A 24,999-nucleotide genomic window follows, 5' to 3' on the forward strand; every position below is an offset into this window, starting at 1 on the left:
TAATAAAGCCATGTTTCCGTTAATATCAAATGTCAGGTCTGCTATCATCTAGGTACGCGCACAAGTAATCACGTTTCGGCAACAAACTTCGAATGTTAGTGTACCATACAGATAACGATGGCGCAGAGCACACTGGTCGTGTTTTCGCTGTTGCATGCGGGATTCTTTTCTGTAGCTATGTGGTTGATAGCACAACGCCATCAGTGACATTGTCAAACATGTAGGTTTTACTATCCATGCGCATTTCATCCAGTGATAACTTGAAAGGTTTTTTGTTAGTCCTAGCAAATTCAATTAGTTTTCGCCTAGCCTGCCGCGTGGCGGGTGAAAAGTCTTCCCGTATCGAGAACGTGGTTCCCTTCAGTTTGTGTGCAGCGGACAGAATACCTTGCTTGTCCTTGAATGAACTGTACTTTGCAATAAGTGGTCGGCATTTTTCGCTGTGAAATCGGCCCAATCTGTGTACGCGTTCAAACTGAGAGCTCACTGCCGTCACGCCGAGATGATCAGAACAAAAATTAATTACTTTCTGCTCCGATGCGGCCCAATCTTCACCTGGGCTATCGCTTATGCCAAAAAAGAGCAAGTTGTTCCTTCGGAGACAGTTTTCCGTATCGTCGCATCTAAGCGTAACTGAGCGCAGGCGGTCACATATTTCACGCAACTGAGTGCTGGGCGCAGCACATCCGACGGGATTGATGGAAGCGACAGTTGCCTCAAGCGTTTCGACTCTTCCAGAAAGTAGACTAAGCTTGCTTTCCGTTGCCTCTTGTTTTTCTTTAACACACTTAAGTTCGTTAAGTATGGCGGCCTGTCCAACTTCAAGTCTGCGCATTGTTTCTAAAACAGACTTTCAAGTGTAGACGTAATCGTGTCATGTTCGGGCCCGGGATTTTCTTCCACATCACCGGAAAGAAGTAGAGACAGGCGTATTAAAGAGCGTGAAATACCATTAAATTAAAGACCATTAAATTAGCATGGTGATTTATTCTATGCCTGCTACCGCTCGGGGTATGTCGTCTTTTTAATAGCGGAGCTGTTTCAGCCGGCCGTTAGTCCGTCCGTCGTCGACAAAAACTGTCGACCAATCCTGGCGGTAGAGCACAAAAGGGTCCGAGCGCAATGGCACATACCCCTGTGAACAAGCAAAGCTGAGCCTGGCTTAGTCTAGCTAAGCATGGTTGGGACTACTTAAGCTTAGTGAGTCACCCATATCTAATCGATAGCCAATCAATAGCTAATTGATAATCGATCAATAATCAATTCCGGAACATGCTGGGGATAACTTGGTAGTGCTTAGCCTAGCCCAAATACGTAGCCAATATCTTGCGATAACCAATCGACAGCCAATCGATGGCTAATTGATAATCAATCAATAATAAAAAAATTCCCAAAATTGCTGCGGATGACTTGGTAGTGCTTACCCTCGCCCAATAGTTCAAGTTACTCCATCTCCCGCTAAAGGGAACCATGTGTGGAATAAGTAATGAAAAACTTTTATTTCATGAGCTTTTCAGCGCATGCGCCGGATGGAAGTGGTTCCCACTTCACGGGAATCCATGTGTGGATGAGAAGCAGCGGGGAGAGGTTTAGCTTGAGCGGGAGATGGTTTCGCGGCAGCGGCCCGAGCGCTCATCACGGCGCTGCACAGGAGAGAGAATGAGGTGCGCGCGCTCCGTCATTTTCATACCGCGGAACTACCATGGCGCCCCCAGCGGAGTATGCAGCTGTCGCACCACTTGTCGCACGCGCCGCTCCGGATTCCTAGAGGAGAGAAAGGGGGGAGCGTAGGAGAGGAGAGAGAGGGGAGGGGACGCGCATGCGCTGTGGGGGTGTGGGTCGCCGCGGGACGCAGGACCGACAAAGCCCGCGCCATAAGCTGCTTCGCATCTAAAAAAGCTTGGGAGCATCACAGCAGCGAACGCGAAACGGACACTGATTATGTTCCTCATACATCTTAATCGGAAGCAAGCTGATTCCTAAAATAGCAAGGTTTCAGAGTCTCGCACAGGGACGGGAACGCGAAGTCAGCGCCCAGGATCGTTCCGTGAACGCTGCGTCACCTTCGTAGTGGGGAGTAGATGAAAAGGAGCCCTTACGGGCAGCAGAAGCAGTGTCAGGCACCACCGTTAGTACTTCTCAGAATCGGAGAAAACGTCCATGGTAGTGGTGTCTCGTGGCATTTTCTTGCATTTATTGGAGGGTGTCGCCGTTGGTTCTGGTGACGTAGAACTCTCCCAAGACAGAATTCTCTTGGCGTGTTGAGACGCCGTTGGTTAGCGCGTGTGTCTCTCCTCCACCGCTGCACTGATACTACTGGCAAACGCTGTCGTTGTCTTGACAACCGGCGTGATCCTCGACGGACCGGCCGACATGGCGTCCATTTGCGTCCTCGCCAGCGTTCAGTGCTGTAGCACATGTAAGAAGCCGTTCTCGCTTTGATCGCGTAAGCGGGGCGTCTAACGCAGGCTCCTCGTCATCTTCCGCGGTAGACGACGGCATTATGGCAGGTAGCGTCTCGCTGCTCTCCTCGTCAGTAGAGGGAGAAGACGCAGCGTCGCTCGCACCGGCGGACGCTGGCGTCGGCACCTCTGGGGCACTTTCTTCTTCTCCAGGTTGATCGGTGCTTGCGTCTGAGCTGTTCCTTCAGGTGCGTTGTCCTCCGGAGCTGGTTGGGCGGGCGTTGCTGGTGCTACTGCAGCAGCAACGGGTACATCGGGCGCATCGAGATGACGAGCAGGAGGCCCCAAAATGACATTCTGCGCGGCACTTGGAGCACACCCGCTTCATTCCTTTGTATTCCAGCATTACCCGAAAGCCAGTCACCATGATGAAATTCGGTGGAGGTTTTACCACCTTGAGCTTGACCAGTCGGCTACCAATGCTGATGTCCGTCCTGTCCTTGAAAACAACATCGGAAATGGTTCGGCACTTCCAAACGGTGCGCGTGCAGCAGGCAGGACGTCTTCACCGACACAGGGTGGAAGACAATACACCGTCACATAAACCAATGGAGTGCCCATGCATTCCAGCGGTACGACCTTGCTGCCGACTAGCAGAGAACCTTTCGCCGCCATCTTGGCTGCCTGAGCCGCGGAGCGGACAGCTGCCAAAAAGTTGTTGCCACCGTGATGTTGCAGTTACTGCAATCCTCCGGCACCTACGACTTCATCGACGGAGTCGATGGTGGCGTCAACCGGTGTTGAAACCGGTACATTGAAGAGAAAGCACTGGGCTTTCGTTGGGGTGGCACGGGTGCTGGTCTGTACATGGCTAGGGTGCTTACATGCAACGCCATTTTAAAACGGCGTTGCATGTAGGCTCCCTATCCATGGCTAACCTAACCACGACGCAATGCGTGGTGCCCCTGCAGGTTAGTGGCGCGTTTCAGGATGCGCCGGGAACAAAACGAGATCATCCGGGCTGTATCGTGCTTATAAATGACTGAGGAAACAGCAGGGTGCAGAACAAGAATGAACAACGTTTTAATGCATGCGTCATATTTATAACATTGTAGAAGTACACTGCGCATGTGCGAGCCGTATCGGCTGTAGGTGAATAGCACGTGCCCGATACATTCCGCGGGTACAAAAGTTTGACAATATACTTTACACTATCTGCTGAAAGTTTGCATCGTACGCAAGGCGCTGATGTGGCTTGACGGAGCGTGTCGACTTTCTAGGAGCTCTGTTCGATGCGCAAGCATGCGCTGTTGCAGTTTGAGTGCTTGGGACTTCAGCCGAAATGACTGTAGATTGGTCATGTAGATTGGACTGGCAGATTGGTCAAATGACTGCAGATTGGTCCTGTGAGGTGACATGCAGGGCTGCTGTGCCGAATCTGAAGAGCCGCTAGAGGTTGTTTCATCACTGCAGGCTGACGAGTCTGTAGCTCCTCTGCAGGCAGTCGCATCTGGACGAGGGGGCGTAGAAGGCGTGTTATATTAGTCGTCACTTGACGACGAACAATAGTCCTCGCTTGTTCGGAGTAGGTGACGTCGGTTGCGTCTGAGTATGGGGTAGGGCCCCGTTTGCACAATGCAAGACCTCGGGCCAGCTGCGTTAATGACCACGCCCTTACGCGACCACACATTGTCCCTTATTCGAACTACGGTCCCTCGCGTTAAAGGTGAGATCGGTCGTCCTTTATTTTGTTGTGGGTGCTTTCTCACCTCTGTTTTGGCAACTTCGTCAAAATCCGGAATGTTACTTCTGAGGCGCCTGCCTTGCAATAACTCAGCTGGTGACCGTTCGTCTTCCAAGGGCGATGAGCGAGAGGCCAGCAGACCTAACCAGAAGTTCCCCCTTGAGTCGGCGCATTTTTTCAGAATACGCTTGACTATTTGGACGCCTTTCTCCGACAGCCCGTTAGATTGAGGGTAGCCAGGGGTTGATGTGACATGTACTAAATCGTACTGCTTCGCAAAGATCGCGAAGTCGTGGCTGGTGAATTGTGGCCCATTGTCCGTGCACACTTCAACCGGAACTCCTTGGCGGGCAAAGATAGCACTGAGAGCCTCCACTGTGGTTCGTGCCGTCGTATCCCGCAGTTGCTCGACCTCTGGGAAATTTCAAAGGGCATCAAACACAACGACATACGATCGTCCCGCAAACTGAAATAGGTCTGCACCAACCCGATACCACGGGCATGCTGGAGTTTCGCGCAAAAGAAGAGGCTCTTGCGGTTGCTTGTAGGCATATTTCTTGCAAGTGGGGCAGCTCTGAATAAGCCGAGTTATGTCACTGTTAAGTCCTGGCCAAAAAATCGGGCTTCTGGCTCTTTCTTTACACTTGCGCAAACCGAGATGTCTGGCGTGAACCCTATCTAGGATTTCACGCCGCATGCTTCGTGGTACCACGACTTTGATTCCCTTCAGTAAAACTCCATTCACGACTGTCAACTCCGCAGAAAATGGTTTTAACTCGCCTCGTACTTCTTCGCCAGCGATTACTTTGCCGATGACCGCCTTTAGGTAGTCGTCATTTGTAGTTGCGGCGGCTAGTTTCCGACAGGTTTTTTCGGTGAGCAGTGCACCAATGAGCTGTATCGCATGAACGTTGACATCTTCGCTTGCCCCGGCGTTGTCACTTCCAGTCGTCGGGACGCTCGCGACAGCATATCAGCTAGGACAAGCTCTTTTCCTGGGACGAACTGCAAAGAGTAATCGTATTTCATAAGTCGCAGAAAAAGTCTCTGCAAGCGCGGTGGCATGTCTGAAATTTCTTTGGATGCTACTGAAATTAGTGGCTTGTGATCAGTTTCTATGACGAATTTTTGACCGTACACAAATTCATAGAATTTTTCGCACCCAAAAACAATACCTAGCGCCTCTCTCTCAATTTGTGCATAGCGTTGTTCGGCTCTCGTCAGTACGCGGGAAGCGTAGGCTACTGGTCGCCTGCTGTTGTCTGCCTGACATTGCAGAAGCGCAGCACCTACACCTCTTTTCGAAGCATCGCATGTCACCTTAATTGCCTTTGTGGGATCAAAGATGGCGAGCACTGGCACTGAAGTTAAGACGCGAGCGAGTGCTTTGCATTCGTTTGCGTGGTTTTCAGTCCTCTCGAAAATGTGTTTAGACTTGATAAGATCACGCAGTAGCGTGGTTCTTTCATACAGGCGGGGCACGTACTTGCCAAAGTAGTTTAGTACCCTGAGCATGCGCTCAACATCAGCCTTCGATTCTGGCGGCGGCACATCTATCAAACTTTGAATAAGCTTCGGCCTGGGTGATATGCCTTTCCGACTGATCACGTCACCTAAGAACTGTATTTCTGTCAACCCAAATTGACATTTTTTGTGCATTGAGCGTCATGTCAGCTTTTTCTGCCACCTTCAAGACTGCCGTCAGTCTGTCATCGTGCTCCTTTTTGGTTTTGCCCCAAACGAGGATGTCGTCGATGTAAATGTAAACGCCTGGCAAGCCGTCAAAAACCTGGCTCAGTGTCTGTTGAAAAACCTCCGGCGCAGACGAAATGCCAAAAGGCAGCCGAAGATATCGGTATGTGCCAAACGGGGTTGCAAAAGTGCATACTTTTGATGTTCTTTCATCTAGCGGGATTTGGTGGAACCCGGAGTTCGCGACCACTCTGCTAGAATAGGCAGCACCACCGAGTTCTGCTTCGATGTCTTCCCGTTTAGGTAGCTGATAATGATGCCTCTTGATATGTGCATTGATGCGCCTCGGATCGATGCATACTCTTAAACTGCGGTCTTTCTTCTGCACCAAAACTAAAGGACTCACCCAGTCTGTTGGGGTGGTTTGCTCCTTGATAATCCCAGCACGCTCCATTCTTTCCAGCTCCTCACGAAGCGGCTCACTAGAGAGCCTACATGCAACGCCATTTTAACGGCGTTGCATGTAGGCTCCCTACGGCTCACGTAATGCGAGCGGCACCCGGCGTGCTGGCTGGACGACGGGCACTGTTCCTGGTTTCAGCACCGTGCTGTAAGGCTGCTTTAGACATCCGAGACCCTGAAAGACGTGCTGAAAGTCTTTTAGTACCTCATGCTCGTGGGAAGCGTCAACTTTGCCGACAGTGCGTCGAAAAAGACCCAAGCTTTCACTAGCATCCAAGCCAAGTAGGGCCTGACTACGCTTGACAACGAACAATGATCTCTTTAGTGGTGTCTCCTACAGTGACAGTTTGTGACGTTCTCCCAAAACTTTTGATCACTCCTCCGTTGTATGCTCGAAGTACTGAATTTGAGGGCTTCAATTGATATCCTGTCACCATATTTCGGCAAACAGCACAGGGTAGGAGGTTAGCCTCAGAGCCAGTGTCAACATTAAGCAGCACTGCTGGATTGGAAACATGTGCAGTCACTTCCCAATCCTTGCCGCTCCTGCTTTCATTGCCAACTTCAAGGATTTCGAAGGTATCGTCAGCAGACTCAGCACCTTGCTCGGTTACTTCCCCGACTTCGTCCTTGCCGATATGCGTCGGGCAGCAAACTGCGAAATGATGAAGCCTATTGCAAAAGTTGCATCGTTTGCCATAAGCGAAACATTGGCGCGCTTTGTTCTGGCGGTTACACTTCTTGCACCGATAATCGCGACTTTGACGCTGCTGGTCTGTTCTAAACTTCGTTGCTGTCCACTTTGAGATAGTGTCTATCATATCGCTGCCTTCGCGCCAGACCATTTTCCTTTGAGCCAAAACTTCTGCAACTTTGCACATTTCTTCTGCTTTCTGCAGCGTTAGGTTCTTTTCCTGAAGCAGTTTTTCCATGTAGTTTCACATCGCGTGTGCCGAATACTATCTGGTCTCTCACCATTGAATATTTTGAATCGCCAAAGTTGCACTGCTCCGCCTGCTTCTTAAGGTCACGAAGGAATTTTGCAAACTGCTCCCCCTCAGCTTGGTTCTTCAAGCGAAGCAAGTAGCGTTCATGAACTTCATTTCCTACCTCAGAGCAGTAGGCTTCAAACTTTCGCACGACGGTTTCGTAGTCTTCCTGGCTTTCTCCGTCCATGAACTGGAAGGTGTTGAACGCGTCAAGGGCGTCGTCTCCAGCAACGCTGAGCAGGAGGGCGGCTTTCGACGATTCGGTCCTGGGATGTTCTTCCAACGTGGTCGACTGGAGAAATAGGTCAAATTTTTGCTTAAAACGCTTCCAGTTCGAAGCCGGGTTACCAGTCAGCTGCAGAGGTTCCGAGGGTCTTAGTTCCATCGCTGCTTATTCGCTGGTGACCAGGGCACCACTTCTGACACCATGTGTCGTGCTTATAAATGACTGAGGCAACAGCAGGGTGCAGAACAAGAATAAACGAAGTTTTAATGCATGCGTCATATTTATAACATTGTAGAAGTACACTGCGCATGTGCGAGCAGTATCGGCTTTAGGTGAATAGCACGTGCCCAATACATGGGCAACCAGTGAAAACCTAAGAAAATGCGGTCTCTGGCCCCCAACCCTTTGTACAGGACCGCATTACATACGGTGTTCACTTTTCAAACAATCTACAAAAAATATTGCTTCCGAATTCTTCATAATGTTTCTTCACAATCTCACTCAAGCTGTTACTTCTAGTACGCTGAAATTTTATTTGCAGATAGAGGGAACCTAAGGCCGCACATTTGCAACCGACGACTGCGATACGACAAAAGTGACGACAGACGCTGAGCTCGTTGGACTGTTGGAAGGGGAAACGCGGTTGAAGCCGGTGACACCACAGGCAGCAAAATACGCCATGTGGTAGCCATTTCATGCTTATATTTACTCTCGATTACGGAAGAGCCAGCATTTTTTTACAGTTCGCGTGTAGGAGGAACTCGCCAGCCTGAAAGAGGTAAATTTTATATTTTTTAGGACGACCCGTAGGCCATGGCTAATTGCAGAGAGAACACAGCCAGTACTGTAGAGCGATCCCTTTCGGAGAGATGATCCCTTTCACGAGTTTGACGTCACTAGGCACGGGACACGTCGATGTATATGCCCGACAGCATTCCTGACACTTTGCGAAACTCGCAGCCTTCGTAGTACCAGGAACGCTGTCGGTCCTATACAATGATGCGTCCAGTTCGAAGTCACGAAAATCTCGCGATAGGTATCACATCCCTGTAAGTGATCGCTCCAGAACACCGCCGCTGCTGCTTTGCTTCCATGTAATAGCTTGTCACACAAATTAAAACGTTTCAAACAATGAGCTGTTAATTTATTGCCTTTTGCACGACACCAAAAATGAAAAAAAAAAACAACTAAGAATAATCCGGCAACACCGCTCTTCGCACCAAAACCACAGAAGGCTAGCTTGCCATTGCAGCGCACACGACTATAGAAAACCGTGCCGCGCATTGATACAACCTATGCGTGAGCAAACGTTTTGCACCGATACTTTTTCGTACTCGTTTGTCCACGCTCCACATAAAAGGCATTATATTTTTCTGTGTCGTAGTGGTCATCACCATTTATTTGAAATGAAAACGATCACAATTTTTATTTTTCGGCGGCCTAATTTCTTCCGCGCATGCTGTCCATGTTTGCCCCCTGGGGACCAGTGGTTTCTCCAGAGGTTCTCGCACGGCACTACTTCCTCACAGTTAATCTCTTCTGGGACTAACTGCTAATTACGAGGACGAACTGCCGCAGTTACTCCCATTTCACTCCCCTTGCAGCTTAGAGTAAAGTACAACAACATACACATATATCCCTGTATGTTTTGTGAGCAAGTAATGGTACTTGTACTTATTCGGCAACACGCACAGAAGTCATCAGTTTTGCAGACCAGTGAACCAACGAAAATACACAATATTACATAACATACCAAATCGCTACATGACAACATAACAGAAACGTCACCTTGCTTGACGCATACTGGTATATCACCTGCAGCTTTGAGACATATTTAAGCACACGAAAACTTATTCAAAACCCAAGCTCAATGAACTGCAACTAGCATAGCAGCAGAGTTACTTCCGCTAAGCATGACCAAGCGAAGATCATCTAGTGTGACCAAATTAATAATACAGGCCTTCGTCAAAGTTGCGTAGTTGTAAACTTGATCTATGGTGCCCTATAACTCGCATGTTTTTCTTAGAGAAGAAATTGCCGAGTACAACGCTATAATTGATTGATGGATATGTTTTTGGCGCAAGGGCCAGAAATGACCAAACAGCGCCAGGACACTTGGTCCGAGTACAAGGCAGGCGCTTTAAAAAAATAGTGAGGGTGTTCTGCGAGCTCAACTAATGGTCATAAAATATTTAAGTCCTATTTGTAGTGCATCACATAAGCAGAACAGAAGTTCCAAATATTTGTTTGCTTGAACACTGATTTTTGGCTAGCACAGACATTGTTTGTGGAGTGATATTGCTTCGTATGCAATGTAGACCAACCACCCGTGCTTCTCAGGCCAGCAAATGGACATCGTGCTTCTCAATGCGAATATGTAAGCCCTCTCTCTTTATTAATTATCTCCAGAGGACTATGAATTGCTTGCGGGAAGAGATGGGCTACTTTCACAGAAACATAATATCGGAGCGCTGCAATCTGAAATGGTGCTATTACTCGTTGCCCTCAAGCCATCTCTCCTACAGCACTGGGCTTCTCTGCAGCATAGGCTGTCTCTCAAGGCTTTGAAGAGCTGATGCAAACGTGTCAATAACCTCGGCACGTGGCACCTTGCCATTTGCGAAGCGCCGCTGCGTTGCATCAAGAAATAAAAGTAAATGTGTGATCACAGAAACAAAGGCTCATCAAGACAATGGACGCTGCTTACGATGGAACGTCGGTGTGTAGGCGAATTCCGAAGCATTCCGTCGGACCCACGGCCTTTTGGTCTAGCGCAGCCTCCTAAGAGAATACATGCTCTAATGCGATCCTTGATGTCGTATTAGTGGCACTCAGCTACGCGATTTCGAGAGGACTCTGTTGTCTGAATTTGTTGCCTTGTTTATATCTATCCTGAGGGCCTATCCGATGTGCAGCTGAGTCAGCCTGACGGCCCGTGCAGCAGACCGTCCATGCGACGCTGTTCTTGGTGTGTTTGCCCTCAAGAGTACGTTCAATGACCTCATCTGTTCTACACGGTCGGAGGGTTACACACAAGGCAGAACACTAAGAGATGGTCCTCGCATTCAGTGTTTCTGGCCTTCGACGGCAATTTACTTTCCCAGCGTTTGGCAAATCGGCTGGTAGGCGTCTTGTGTTGCATTGTTGAAAAAAGCAGAAGGAGGAATTACCCATCGCTTGTTTATTTGGATGCCAGTGACAACGACATTGGCAGCGTAGACATGCTCGCAGAAGAACTGAGTGAAGCCTGTAAGAAATTTGCGCTTGGGGAGCCGTGTAAACGTAAGGTTTATAAGACACAGTCTTTTTAGGGGGAGGGGGGTCTGATCAGCAGCGGTTGAACAATGGATGTCTCGGGTCTTTTCTTTCAAAATGCTTTGCTCAATGGTCCTACAGTCCAAACCTTGCGTCATTTTACTTATTATTTTCTGGGAAGACTAAATGCACTGGATTTACAACGCTTGCTCTCAGGTGTGGTGGTGGTGGTAAAAACTTTAATTCGTCACCAGAAAATTATTTAAGAGATAATATGTGGAAGAAAGTGTTTTAAATGTTTTGATCCGCCTTACTTCTTTTAGGAACCGCCAGCAGACATCGATACAGAACACATCGCATTTCTCTTTGATGCCACTCAAGTCCTCGGCAACTACAAATCTGATAACAGCAGGCTACAGTCGACAACGACCTAAGGGGGCAGTGGCACGTGTGCCATTGCACAACCTAAATAATATGTATAGCGCGCGAGCCCATTACGTTCGCTGATTTTCACCACGTGAAGAGCTTTATGTTTTACTGCGTGTTTATACTCCTCAGGCTAAACAAAATTTAAATGACACGACACATGTTAAAGGCAATTCGAACTGTCAACAGGTCTCTTACGACCGTTGATAACTTTTTTGAACAGATGACATGGGCCCATGCCAGCATCGGTAGCTCCAGGTACTTGGAAGTGCATATCTCTAATTTATTCCAATAAAAGCGTCTTGTGTTTACCTAAACACATAGATACAGGTTTAATATAAGCTGATGCGAATCTAATTGAACTTGAAATGTATTACATATCCAGTTATCGTAGTCAGTTATGATGCGGCACTACGTCTCACAAAAATTTTTAATTTAAAAGAAAACCTATCACAGTTTCGCTATAAGGTCTAAGCAAAGATTACCATAGCAAAATGCTAGATTGTTACGCGAAGTGTAGGACTCGTAGCTATAGCGGCTGTATGAATTCAAGTAAATGTAAGCTGATAAGTTAAACGAGCTATTGTGCTTGGTGTCCTCTGTTTGAATCCTGCCATCGGACAATTTCATTTGTGGTTATTCATGAAAGCTCGCGTCTTTATTAGCGACATTACCACCCCTTTTCCGTATCTGGTATGTTTCAAACATCTTTCTTGGGCCGATCCCGGAGGTGGTCCACAGCCGCGCAAAAAAAAAAAAAATACACCATTTCCTGGTTTAAGCTTTTGTTATTGTTTCAGACTTTTAACATTTAAGTTACAGAATATTTAAGATTGAAGTCATGCGCTGTCTGGGTTTTGTTTCGTGGTATTTCTTTGTGGGCTGGCAGTTCTCCAAATTCAGAGGAATAATTGTATGAACGGTGCAAGACCGGTTATGAGCAACTTTAATGATAGATTTGTGTGGCAATAGAACCCGCATATACTGCATGTCATATAGCATGGCATGGCATATAGCATACATATAGTTAAATATATATAGAACCTCATGGCCACGATGACGGCGAAAATTCGCTTGCATTGTCCATCTAATTGTTATCGCAATAAAAAAAAGCCGGCCACAAAAACATTATAGGCTTCACATGTGGTGTCGAGTAGATGCAGCTTTCAGGTAAACAAGAATATATTAGACTGTGATTCATTGAAAAAGATCAAAATTCTTCGTGCTGGTTTATCAGAATAACCACATTGTTACCGGCAAAATTGGCTTGGAGTTTCCATTGTTATCGCAATAAAAAAATCTCCGGCAACAAAAAATTATAGGCTTGATATGTGGTGTCGACCAAGGAGGTTTTTGGCGTCGACTAGATGCAATATTCAGTAAGCGAGAATATGTTAGACTGTCATTCCGTGCAATAGACGAATAAGGAATTTTTATTCGAAACTCAGGTACATAAAACAGGTTCCAGGCAGGTTACAGCAATCAGATTCACTGACAGCTTCCAGACAGGTTGAGGCGAACTAGTTTACATTGTTTATCATATGTACGAGATCTGTGGCAGAATTTATGACCCTGCGTTTAAGGGACAAACAATGTACACATCAAGTCCTGCGCAACCCTTCAATCGGGTTGCACTTAAATTGCACTCTACCATGTGCGAGTTCAATGAAAGGGCACGACCACTTCTTCAGGAATTCTTCCTCCCCCAAGAAAAAGAATTCTACCTCCAAATGGCTGGTAACTATGTTATGCATTCTTGATAGCAACAGCCACTGGTTCTTTCGGGGCTTACCTTTTTAACAGCCAGACCCCTGCTTTCCCACAAGATGAAGAACCCGACCGCAATTAAGAGCCGGGCCAGGCTGTTATGTGGGCATGGTCCTTGGTTAACGAATCTTTGAATCTTTAATGTGCGATATGCCTTGTCCATCAGCGTCCAAAATGTTTTGGCCACCCGACAAGACAGCAGTGCATGTTTGTTATCTTCATATGCTCGGCAGTTAACACATTGTTAGTTTTTAACATAGTGCCATTTATACATTCGGTCCGCTGTGGGCAAGACAGACCAACCGAAGCGCCAAACTATATCTTGGATTTCTCCAGGCAACCAGCTGGGGGTTAACAAGATCCAAGGGAAATGCGTTTTCCTTGTTTCAATTAGAGACCTTAGTAGGAGCTCTTGTGCCAATTCTGTATTACGCACTTCTAAGAGGGGTGTTTCTAGTTGTAAAAAAGAAATTCTCTTATAGATACCTATGACGTGCTTGTGAAAGGCCGATGGGTTCACTGATTTGGGGCCGGTCGACTGGGCCTGCAATAGACGAGAACTATAGTCGGCGTTGCTTGATTCACAGACTAAGCCGTTCGCTAAAGTCCAGGTCTGGGGAGACATCATTCTATAGATATATCCCTTTGCCCCTGGTTTCAGCATGATACCTGAGCGTCGGGAAAGTTTAATGGAAGATCATATAATCAGCATTTAGCCAAAAGTTAATAGTTTTCGCTAGAAACAATGAGCTTTTATTTGCAAATTAACCAAGCGCTTACATTCCCAGAGGAAAAACAAATAAAATGGGTGGGACTCGAGTTGGCGCAGATGTTTTCATCGCAGAGGTGAAGTCGGGGGCAAGCGCTGATTTCATTGAACAAAAGTGCAGCGGTGGCGCTTTCTCCAGATCACGTCTGTGCGACACCAGCGCACGTAGTATTCCTATACAGAATAGTCAGTCCCTCGTTAAAAGGCGCCTTGCGCTTACATTCGACGCTCTGCGTTTGTGTACTCGTATTCCTAGGATAATGTTCGTTTAAAGTGGCATCGAGCAGGTTTCAAGGCAAAATAATGAGGCATTATGTGCTCCATTATACAAAAATTCGTCGCCATAGACGGCGTGACCTAAAGACCGTACCAAAAATGTCCGACGGCGCAAAGAGTAAAAACCACGTCAGAAAATGCTCGGATTGACGTCGAATTTCCAGGGAGCTTCCTGTAAACTAAGTAAATAAATTCCTTTCAAAAGAAAATTTGGTAATCGAGCGCGGGTCTCCGGTGTACGAACGCGGGTCTCCGGTGTGCGAACGCGGGTCTCCGGTGTGCACTTCCAGGATGCCACGGTGACTCCACGGTTCCGGTTGACTAAAGGTGTGCCTATAGTGCGTGCGTCATTGCGCACGTCGCGTCACAGGCATCTGGTAGACAAACGTGTGACGTAGTGCGTGCGTCATTGGGCGCGTGACGGTAGAGCCAAATTCAAGGAGGTGGTGCCACGTCATGAGTGCATAAAAGGAGTGTATAAAATAAAAAGCAATAATGTGCAATTGAACGCCACTGAGCGGCAATCCTTCGAATTATGAACTCCTCGCCGGCAAGCGAGCGCGTTGTGACGTTTGGAGCATTTCGCCTTACTCAGGCGCAGTTAGAACCCAAGCGAGAGCTTGCGTGGAGAAGGAACACGTGCAAAAAAAAAACATTTCATCAATGGAACTATAATGCTTGCGCAGTCCCACACGTAAGCAGGCTTAAGTGTATCCGCCGAATTTTTTTTAATGCCTGAATGTCCCGCCAGTAATAGTTATTATGTTGGGGATTGAGGCTCAGCTTTTGTGCTTAGGACATTCTTTTTAAAGCTATTCTCACGTGCATGGGGCCTGACATAAATTTTCTTGGAGCGGTTCAGTGTTTTACGCCGACCGAAATAATACATACACATCGCCCCTGGTCTAGTGATGGCGGTCCTAACGTTCCTCGCAACCACGATTAGGCCATCTTGCTGATGATAGCGTATCAGCTAGGACTTTTCATACTAATCTATAATAGGTCTGTGACGTAGCAAATTTTAAGCACTTCAGGACCTTCAAAATTGTTTGATATGCAGGTCACTTCGTTGTAAAGATGAAGCACCACACCACTTCTGATATAGAGCGGGCTAAACACGTCGGGTCACATAAAACGTTTATTTAGTGGGGGCAGCAGCGCAGGATGGGGTGAAGGGGTAGTGCGGGGCAGCGGCGGCACCGCAAGGTGCATTCATTGTAGAGGAACCAATTAGCCCTTGGCGACGCCTAAATTTCTCCATCGTACAAGCAGATTTGTTCTAGAGGCATTCACAATATACATGAGTTGAGAGCTCGGCCGGGACATAGAGAATCCTTAGTTGTACAGGTAATTTCGTTTTAGTTACGCTCGTTGTAGAAGTATAAACTTGTCCCAAACGTAGCTTTCCTCGATTTTGCAACCACAACTTGTCCATTGCCAATATCGTCGCGAGTATACAAAAACTGCAATGATGATGCAAAGATTGCGTCATGAGGTCTATTTAGTTTGGGAAATGAGCTGGCATGTTTCCATTTCTCTTAGAAATGAAGATAGCATACAGTTTACAGATATACAGATAGCATAAGTTTTGCACTGGTTGACAGAAATCTCCATGCAAGCGAACGTATGCTGTTGTTGCTGTAGTTTTAGTTTTTTTACAACATAAGTGAAATTTATTGCAGCGATAATTATAATCTTATTACGATGTACATTGTTGTCAAACTTTTGGGGGTATCTGCGCCATCAAGCTTCTGTACGTAACAATTGTTATACTGGTGCTCCTTCCTTTATTGGCGAAAGAAAAAGTCCGAGGACATCTAACCACTTCTTATGAGTTGTGAATGCGAAAGCATTAACGTCCAATTGAACGCCGCTTAGTAGTCCTTCAAGTTACGAACTCCTCGCGGGCAAGCGAGCGCGTTGAGACGCTTGGCGAACGCCTCCTGTATAGCATAAGGCCGGTGCACTTCGATCCGTGACGGCATCCTATTTTGTCCGACTGCGCTAGAGTCTTATAGGGACGCTCCCAAGTAAGCCTCGGTGATTTTGAGGTCACAGCTTTCGTCACACCGCGCTTGACAATGGAAATATAGGTCCAAGTAGTATGACGTCATGAAGCAGAGTGCACAGGCCTGCTTTCTAGGTGGCACTGGCTTATCCCAGTGAGTAAGACACTCGGCTTCTGAGCGTGGAGTCGAAGGTACGAAACTCACTCACGCCGCCGTTTTCCCTTTCGAATTTATTCTGTTTCATTTTATCGAATAATTTCTCCACAGCGATTACCGGGGCGCCGGTAAAGCGCTGGCGAGAGCTTGCGCGACCCGAGAACGCGCGGATAACACAGGCTTCCGAAAGCGAGGGTGACGGGGCGTCGCAGGAATGGCCTCAGCTCTCACGCAACACATGGCAGCGCAACAACGTCACCTAAAGAAGCTTTCTTTAGGTGTAACAGACGTTGGGCAGCGCGGCCGCAGGTGTGCCCTTTCGCGTCACCTAAAGAAGCTTTCTTTAGGTGTAACAGACGTTGGGCAGCGCGGCCGCAGGTGTGCCCTTTCGCCCGCTCTGCTCCGTCGAGGCGCTCACGTGAAGTGGCGTCGTGTTTCTCTGCTGCAGACGCCACTTTTTTTGCTGAATGGACCATTTGATGCTTCAGCATCAATAAATTTCGCATAATGCTAACTCAAAAGTGCAATCCGAACTTTGCAATGTTCATTCTCCGAAGAATACATTGCATTGATGCCCCAGTGTCATCCAAAGCTCTTACGTGTGTTTATTTTCCACTACTGACTTGATATTAAAGCGATGCTACTGCTCTATCGCGATAGAGATGAAAGAAGAAACTGTGATGTATCCACATATACGAGCCCTAGAATTGATTGCGATACGTTGGCGTCATGTTCGTGTTGGACTACAGACAAATAAATAACTACAGATATAGCACGTGCCTCACTTCGTAATACAAGAGTTCAGGGAGCGCAAATTAGCCTGACAATTTTTCGTGTGCGCTTAATAGAACCAGGTCGTGTTCACTGTTTGCAACAAGCAAGAGCAGGGCGGTTTGCCTGCGTGCTATCTTCTCGAGTGAAGGAAGGCTGCCGCTAATATCGCGGTCAGCCGGCGTCGAGCTTGTGGAAAAGCCTCGTCGGGTCCCACTGTCTCACGACGACTTCTGGCTCAATCCGTTAGCTCACAGTTAATGCACGCGAAATGCATGGCCCAGTGTTTATCGAGTGACGTTCTGGAATCTAGATGTCCGCAACAAACTTGCTGAGTGGCAAAAAAAAGAGGGTGGCCTCATTTGCACTTGACATCTGGGTAATGCGAATCATTGCGCGAATTGTTGCAGCACGATACAATGGCACATAACCCATTTAGCCACGGAGCACGTTTTTTTCAGATTGAGAGTTGCGTATCTCATATTTAAGCTCCACAAGAACCGAAATAAAGCGTGAGCTGGTGATTACGAGCATAAACACTCATTACCATCTAGTTTCTTGGTAGTGACGTAAATTACGAAGGTTCTTTATGATATTGAAATAGCACTGAGAGGTCTCTACGATTGTAAGTTGCGTCATTTCAATCTCTTAATCGATTGGTGGCTCAATTTCTTTCTGAAAATTGCGGAACGCACGCTTCTTTTGGACGCCTGTCTTGCACATGCTTCATTGCAGCTCTGTGCAAATTTAAACGGTACAGGTGTATTAACTCTGAACAGCTGCGAGAAATGCTTTACTTTAGGCAGAAGAAACTGTTGAAGAAGTAAATGTCAGAAAAGAAGTTTAACCGTTGCAGATTTCACAACTCCAGCAACTCTGTCACTCCCCCCCCCCCCCCCCCCCAGTGCGCTTTCAAATATTTTCAGGTTGGTGGCTTAAAATAAAGTTTTTTTTTTTTCTGTGTCGCAAGTGGATTGCTTAGGATATTGAAAAAAAGGAGAAACTACCAATCGCACAAATGAATGAAACACCATGGTACCATTTCCTGAAATGAGGTCTTCGGGCTCAGCGAAATTTTCGCAGCTAATGGGGATGTCTGTGGAAATGAAAGCGAGAGAGCGTTGGGGTGAAAATATTCTTATATAAAAAAGAGAGAGAAAGCAGCAAGGTCGGGCAGTCTGCGGACATCGCACTGAGTGATCATAAATACGAAGAGAAACAAAACCGTTCAAATGGCATTGAGCTGAAATTAGCACACATAAAAATAAAGTCAAATTCGAATGTCTAGGAAAGCTGGGAAAGTAACGTCAGTGTAATTTGTGACGCTGATTAGAATAAAACGGAGTTTTCTGTAGCGTATCGTGCCACTAGAGATGATGTTGTTGCGGGCGTATAGGGTGTACCGGTGTGTCCATGCGTAATCTAAGTGTGCTCGATAATAGCGGTACTTTGCTAGAACCATGTTTCGCCAAAATTTCACATTTCGTGTTACCGTGGTCATGAAGAAATGATGCTAAGGCAGTAACCCCCCCCCCCCCCCCCACACACACACACACACACCAAAGAATGTATTTTAGATATGGTCGTCGGTGGGCCCCAAGCGGCCCGAGACGCATTTCGTTGTTATCCTAGTGCGTATTGTTAAATGTGAAGCATTTCCTGGCAAACATTTGCCACTTTGACAGTGCCTATCTATCTATCTATCTATCTATCTATCTATCTATCTATCTATCTATCTATCTATCTATCTATCTATCTATCTATCCAGCCGCCTACGTCTTGGTGCTCCCATGGTCGTTTCGTTAACTTGGTACCACAATTGTCATAGTATGGCAAGAGTGTATGACGAACATAAATGATAGGTCTTGACATAACTGTCATGACATGCGTGTCACGAAGGTCGTAAAACAGCATCTGTCGTCTTGGTGCGCTCATTGTCGTTTCGTTAACTTGGTATGTAACTGGAATTGCTTCAGACAAGGGTACAAAGTGAAGGAAACATTAAAGATGATGGTAGAAGTCATAGTTATAAACATGGCTCAGCAAAAATGACAATGACTCAGCGAAAAAGATTAACACTCAAAAAGCACTGGAATGGGTTCGGACGTGTGCCAGCTGAAGTTGATGGACTTTTTTTACAGTGCTGCGTCGAAGGGCGAGTGCTTCAATGGCTTCAACTTAAGTACAGTAATTATCGTTTCTTCTTTTTTTAGCACTTCACAGGATTATCGCCTAAGTAGTATCTCGAATATTGATAGGAACACTGAAAGGCAAAAAAAATTGGCGATCGGAATTTGTCACGTGTGGCATCTTCAATTGTGCTTAGTGATCCTCACTTTGACAAAATATTTACCGCTCACAAGAAAGTGGTACAAAAGAACAAATCATGCCCATTTCGATATATGCTATGGTACAGACATGCTCTTCCCAGAATTGTGACGTTAAAGCTGTGTACTGTTGATCAAGTTCAAAAAAATTATCTTCCATTCCAATACGGTGGGCGGCAAACGGATAATGAGGTTAACGATGATAAACATCCACAAACACACTCCCACCACTTTTGCATGACAAAACAAAAGTCCAAGTTCCGAAACATATCAAGTATATAAAAAAACATAATGTCCGCCTCTTTTATTCGGCTGTGTGAACAAAAATATTTGGGAGCTCGGTAGTGGGAAATGCCGAACTACAGCGGATGTGACGCTGCTTTCAGCCAGTATGAATACATGAACGAAATCTTGCCATGATTTGGTGAAATGAACTGCTCCAAATGCTAGAAAATACTGTGTATGTTAGCATGAACAGCACGGAAAGAAAACTTCATCGCACAGAAATAAATGTTTTTGGGCTTCAGCAAGTGGAGCATGCAATTGAGTCAAAGCAGTCGATGCAAATATATAGCGCAACTTCCGGTATATACTGTAGCTTGGCTAATCAAACTTACCGCCTACTTGTTAAGATGTGTCAAAGAGCACCTTTTGACTTCTTGCCGTTACTTTTCATTTCCTGGAAGGAATTCCTCTGAAAGACTGTTCTTTTGCTTTAGATTGAGTCCTACGCAAGCATTCCTTATTAGCACTGGTCAAAGGCTTACTAAAGTACAGGTGAGGAAACCTAACACGGGAGAGAATGGGAAGGCTTTCTAGAGTGCTGAGCCATATTTGTTTTGCTCCAAGAGAATTCATGTAAGCAGGATAGATTAAGTAGCATCACTTTGTGGCGTAACATGTTGAAGAACTTTTTTTTTTCGTCTACCACTTGTCACGCTTAACTTTTCCACCAGATCCCAAATAGGATATATTATGTCCCCCTGCAGCTTCACAAAAATACTACGAATTTTAACGTTGTAGTTCTTATTGTACAACTCGATGTCATTTATTCATAGCTTCATTTTTTACAGCAGATCAGTCTTAACCACTACTGCCGGGGAGAGATCCTGAACTTTTGCATGTTACTCAACGGGAATTTTTTTTCACTGACCGTAGAAAGCACAGCATCATAATTAAAAAAAACATTCGAAAAAGCCCTTTTTTTTCTTAATACCTCATCTACCTTGTCAACTGCAAATTTATTTGCCAGCTGTACTTCCTCGACCTTCAAATTAAGCGTGCAGTACAGTCATCTGTGAACATGTCATTTAATGCACTAAACTTGGGTGCGAGAAAAGCATCACCTCGGTCAGAGTCTGTTGTACACTGCTCGGTTGCGTTGCGTATGCAAGAGCGGCATTGCCACTACTCGTGTTTAACAGCCGACGCGTTTGACAATGACCCTTTCAGAAACTGCTCAGCAGATAATTTCAAGGCATTGCATTGCAGTCAGCGGCAATAACATTAACTAGAGAAAGCAGGTAGCAACGCCAACTCTCCTGCCAAGAGTAAAGTACATATTCAGTTTCTGGGAGTTATTCACCTCCCACTGCGTTAGTGCCACACGATGGCTGGATATAAAAGGATACCAAAGGAATCAAATCAAATTACGTTAATAGAGCATTTTCTAAAAGCGTTATTTACGTTATGTTAATGTAATAGGTGCGTTACTGAAACATCAAATCAAAATCAAATTTTACTTTGAATTTTGTGGCACAGTCTGTAACCTTCACGTCATCGACTTCAATGTAGTTTCTCTATTAAGGTCATTGCGGCTTCGTAAAATTCATTACTGCTTGTTAAGTTCAGTCATGCGTCCTGATCAAATACAATATAACCGACATATAAACGCTTCTCAGTTTGGTATTCAACTCGTTGACCACATGGTATTGCTAATGCAGCCACTTTGCATTAGCTGTTTTTCTTTTCAGAGAAGGCGCAGGCAGACGCCGTCGGAATCACAGATGTTAGAGCGAGCTATAGTGCAGGAATATTAAGGTGGTGCCGCCACCCGTCTTTTAGTTATTACGTCTTACCTGGCTTATTAACGCTCCTTTCATGACAGGAGTGTCTTTTTCTGGCATTACATAAGGGTAATGTACTAATAGACATCAGCTTGTTTGTCTCTTTGAAGTCCCTTTAAGTAGGCAGCAGACTGGAGACATGGATCACGGTCCTGGGTCCACGCAAATGCCTTACAGATTCCGTTTTGACGAGTTATTCGGGCCAGCTGCCGCTCTACTTTTCTTAGCGGTGTACCACGCCCTAGGGAGTTGAGTTTCATCGGGCCAGCAAGATTTTCTTTGATAATAAACTGTAATGTGGAGACAACTAGGTCATTTTGCAGTTAAGTAAAAAATAAATAAAACAGACCATCCCATTGACTTGCGCTGTTCTGCTAATACAGAACAAGACACTGCGCAATAAACATGCCTTTGAGTCTTTGTTATAGTAGCGCTGAAGTTACGCGCCCACTCTAAACCTGCCAAAAGCAGTGCAGCGTGTAAATAATGATTCTGATTGCTCCCTGAGGCGAAAAGACATTAGGGCGTCCTTCGCCCTCATTTTATACCAAGTAGCCCCGCGGAGAAAGCAGAAGGGGCGGTGGTCTCTTCTTAGAGGCTCTGAAAAGAAAAACAGCTAACGCAAAGTGACCGCATTAGACAAACCCTAGGGTCAACGAGTTGAAGCGCAAACTGGGAAGCTTTTATATAGCCATCACACTCTATTATTCTTTCTGAGAGCGCGAATCAGAGGAAAAGTGGAGAGGTTGGCCCTTTTCGTTTATTGGGGGCTAGTGCATCGTGTATGTGTGAGCTGTACTCAAGCACGTTTTTCCATGTAACCACTGGGCGATATCGAAAGAACATGCGTGAAAGACGAGAGGTCAGTTTAATGACACACTTCTAAAAAGAAAGTTGGTCACCAGCACTCTTATGTATGATGTTGTTATGGAAAGTAAAGAGCAAGAACGTTTCTAAGGAGCACGAGCAGCATTTTAATGCGAGTAGCAATGATTAGCCTACTTCAGCCGTTTTGAGCCTATCTATCCGTTTATCTAGCCTCTCACGCCAACCCAGTGGTCCAAGCTGTCTATCTGCTCGGCCACTAGGTATCTGCGCTTGGTCGTGATGCCGTCTATGTTGTTCCATCGTCCTCATTCCATCTTCAGGATGGTACTGTCGTTCTGGCTTCGTGGTCAAGCATTCTACTCCGACCCAGTGGCCGATCTTGTCTGGTAGCTTGGGCCTCTAGGTATGCGCTCGTGGTCGTGATGTCGTCGTGGTGGTTGCATCGTCACAATACAGCTTTGTCATCCGATTCTCGTTCATCGTGTCATCCTCACACCATCGTCGTCATGCATTCATTGTCCCAACGCTGTCGCGATGCCATCGTGGTCGTACAATCGCCTTCATTTCAGCTTCGTGATTTAATTATCCCCATGCTGTCGTCTTCACGCCTTCTGCTCCAACACAGCGGTCCAAGTTATCTAATAGCTTCGGCTACTAGGCACGAAGGGTAGAAATTTGGGCATGTTGGTTATTCATGTTTAAAGTAAGAACAGTGTGAAAGACAGGGAAAAACGAAGACACACACACAGCGCTCACTTTCAACAACTTTATTGATGAAGCGAAGACAATGTAATATAGGGCGAAGGCACGCGCAGAAACAGGGGCAGCTATCAAAACTGCATCAGTGACAAGGAAGAAGAAATCACTTCTCTTTTGTTTATAATGCGCGAGGCTCGTGTGAAGGGTTTCAATTTGATTGAGATACGCCATCTCCATTTGTGTTAGCGCAATTGGGCAACTTACACACAATCTCTCGTACTTTCTAGCGTGATACGCTTCAATAATTTCGCGCGTCAGCTGAGAGTCGGGTTTAGTCAAGACCTCGCAACGCTTAAAGAGGGGCACGCAGCCGCAGTCAGGCAGAGAATTTGAAGGTGGACTTGAACAGCGTTGTGCACATTGTTGTGAGGCTCCCTTAAACGATAATTCGTATACACCCGCCAGCTCATTATATATATATATATATATATATATATATATACGAAGTCTGTTAGAAAAGTATCTGACTTCTGGCCGAAGAAAAAAAGCTGGCATAACTGGAGCGTTCGAAACCTAATCACCCTCGAAGTATTCTCCTTGGGACTCCAGACACTTCTCCCAGCGGTGCTGCCATTGTTGGAATCATTCCGAGAAGGCCTCTTTCGTAATGGAGTTTAGCTCAGCTGTCGTTGCAGCCATAATGTCCTCTCTTCTCTGAAATCGCGCTCCTTTGAATGGCCACTTGGTTTTGGGAAAGAGCCAGAAGTCGCAGGGGTGGCATATCAGGAGAGTAAGGAGCCTGTTCAACTACAGGAATCTGGTGTTTCGCCAAAAGGTCTCAATCATGTGTGAGGAATGTGCAGGAGCATTGTCGTGATGGATGCGTAAATATACTGTTGACCACAACTCCGGTCTCTTGCACCGCACAGCATCACGTAGGCGATGGAGGACATCCCTGTAGTACTCTTTGGTGATTGTTCGACCCTGTAGGGCGTACTCGTGGTGTACCACAACCAAGGAGGTTGAAAAAAAATTTTTTCAACCTCCTTGACCACAACGCGGGAGTTGAAGAAAGCAATCAGCATCACTTTGACGTTGCTGCTGCACTTGGCGGGCCTTCTTTGGTCTTGGTGACGTCGAATGCTTCCACTGTGACGACTGGGATTTGGTTTCCAGGTCGTACCCGTACACCCAAGGCTCGTCACCAGTGATTATTGTGTTCATGAAGTCGGGGTCACTGTTTGTGGAATCCAGCATGTCATGTGAGACTTCAACACGAAGTTGCTTTTGCTACACCGTGAGCAGCTTCGCCATGAATTTCGCCGAAACTTTCTTCATCGTCAAATCTTCGGTCATAATGGAATGTGCAGAAACAGTGCTGATGCCCACCTCTTCCGTAATTTCTTGGATAGTCACACGACGGTCCCTCATCACCACAGTGTTCACTTCGGCAATGACCTGATCATTTCGACATGTTGATGTCCGACCGGAGCGTGGCTCACTCTCCACCGATGTGAGGCCATCTTTAAACCGGTTGTACCACTCCTTAATCTGTGTGCTGCTCATAGCATCGTCACCGAAAGTCGTCTGAATCTTCCGAATGGTTTCCACTTGGCTGTCGCCCATATTCTGGCAAAATTTGATGCAGTAGCGCTCTCCAGTCGCTCCGCCATTTTCCTTGCAGTATAAAACCGACGAGAGCCCTGCGCACTACCTCACTCAAACGCTGCGTCCCAGCGACTAACACTATCGGCAGGCGTGAAAAACTACGCGCATGCGCAAGAAGGTTCAAGGTCGGCTGATGCAAGCGCGCTTGTTTCATATCCATCAGGTGATCGCAAAAAAATGAGGTCTAAAGCTTTTCTAACAGACCTCGTATTTCCTTTCGTATAAAAGCGGAATCAAGTAAACCACGGTGGTGGCCGAGGGCACAAAGCGCATTCTGTGTTTCACAGAGCTTCGAGCTCGGCTGGCAGCTGGAGCATTCACAAGCTTAAAAAGCTTGGATAGGCTTTTCTGGAGCGGAAAAAACAACCGTGACACCCGCGTGTTGCCCAATCTCCTTAGTCCTATGCGATACGTTGTGTAGGTAAGGGAGTACAGCAACACGGTTCTTTTCCACTGGCGCACTTCAT

This window comes from Dermacentor silvarum, chromosome 2 (assembly GCF_013339745.2).
Source record: "Dermacentor silvarum isolate Dsil-2018 chromosome 2, BIME_Dsil_1.4, whole genome shotgun sequence".
Lineage (NCBI taxonomy): Eukaryota > Metazoa > Arthropoda > Arachnida > Ixodida > Ixodidae > Dermacentor > Dermacentor silvarum.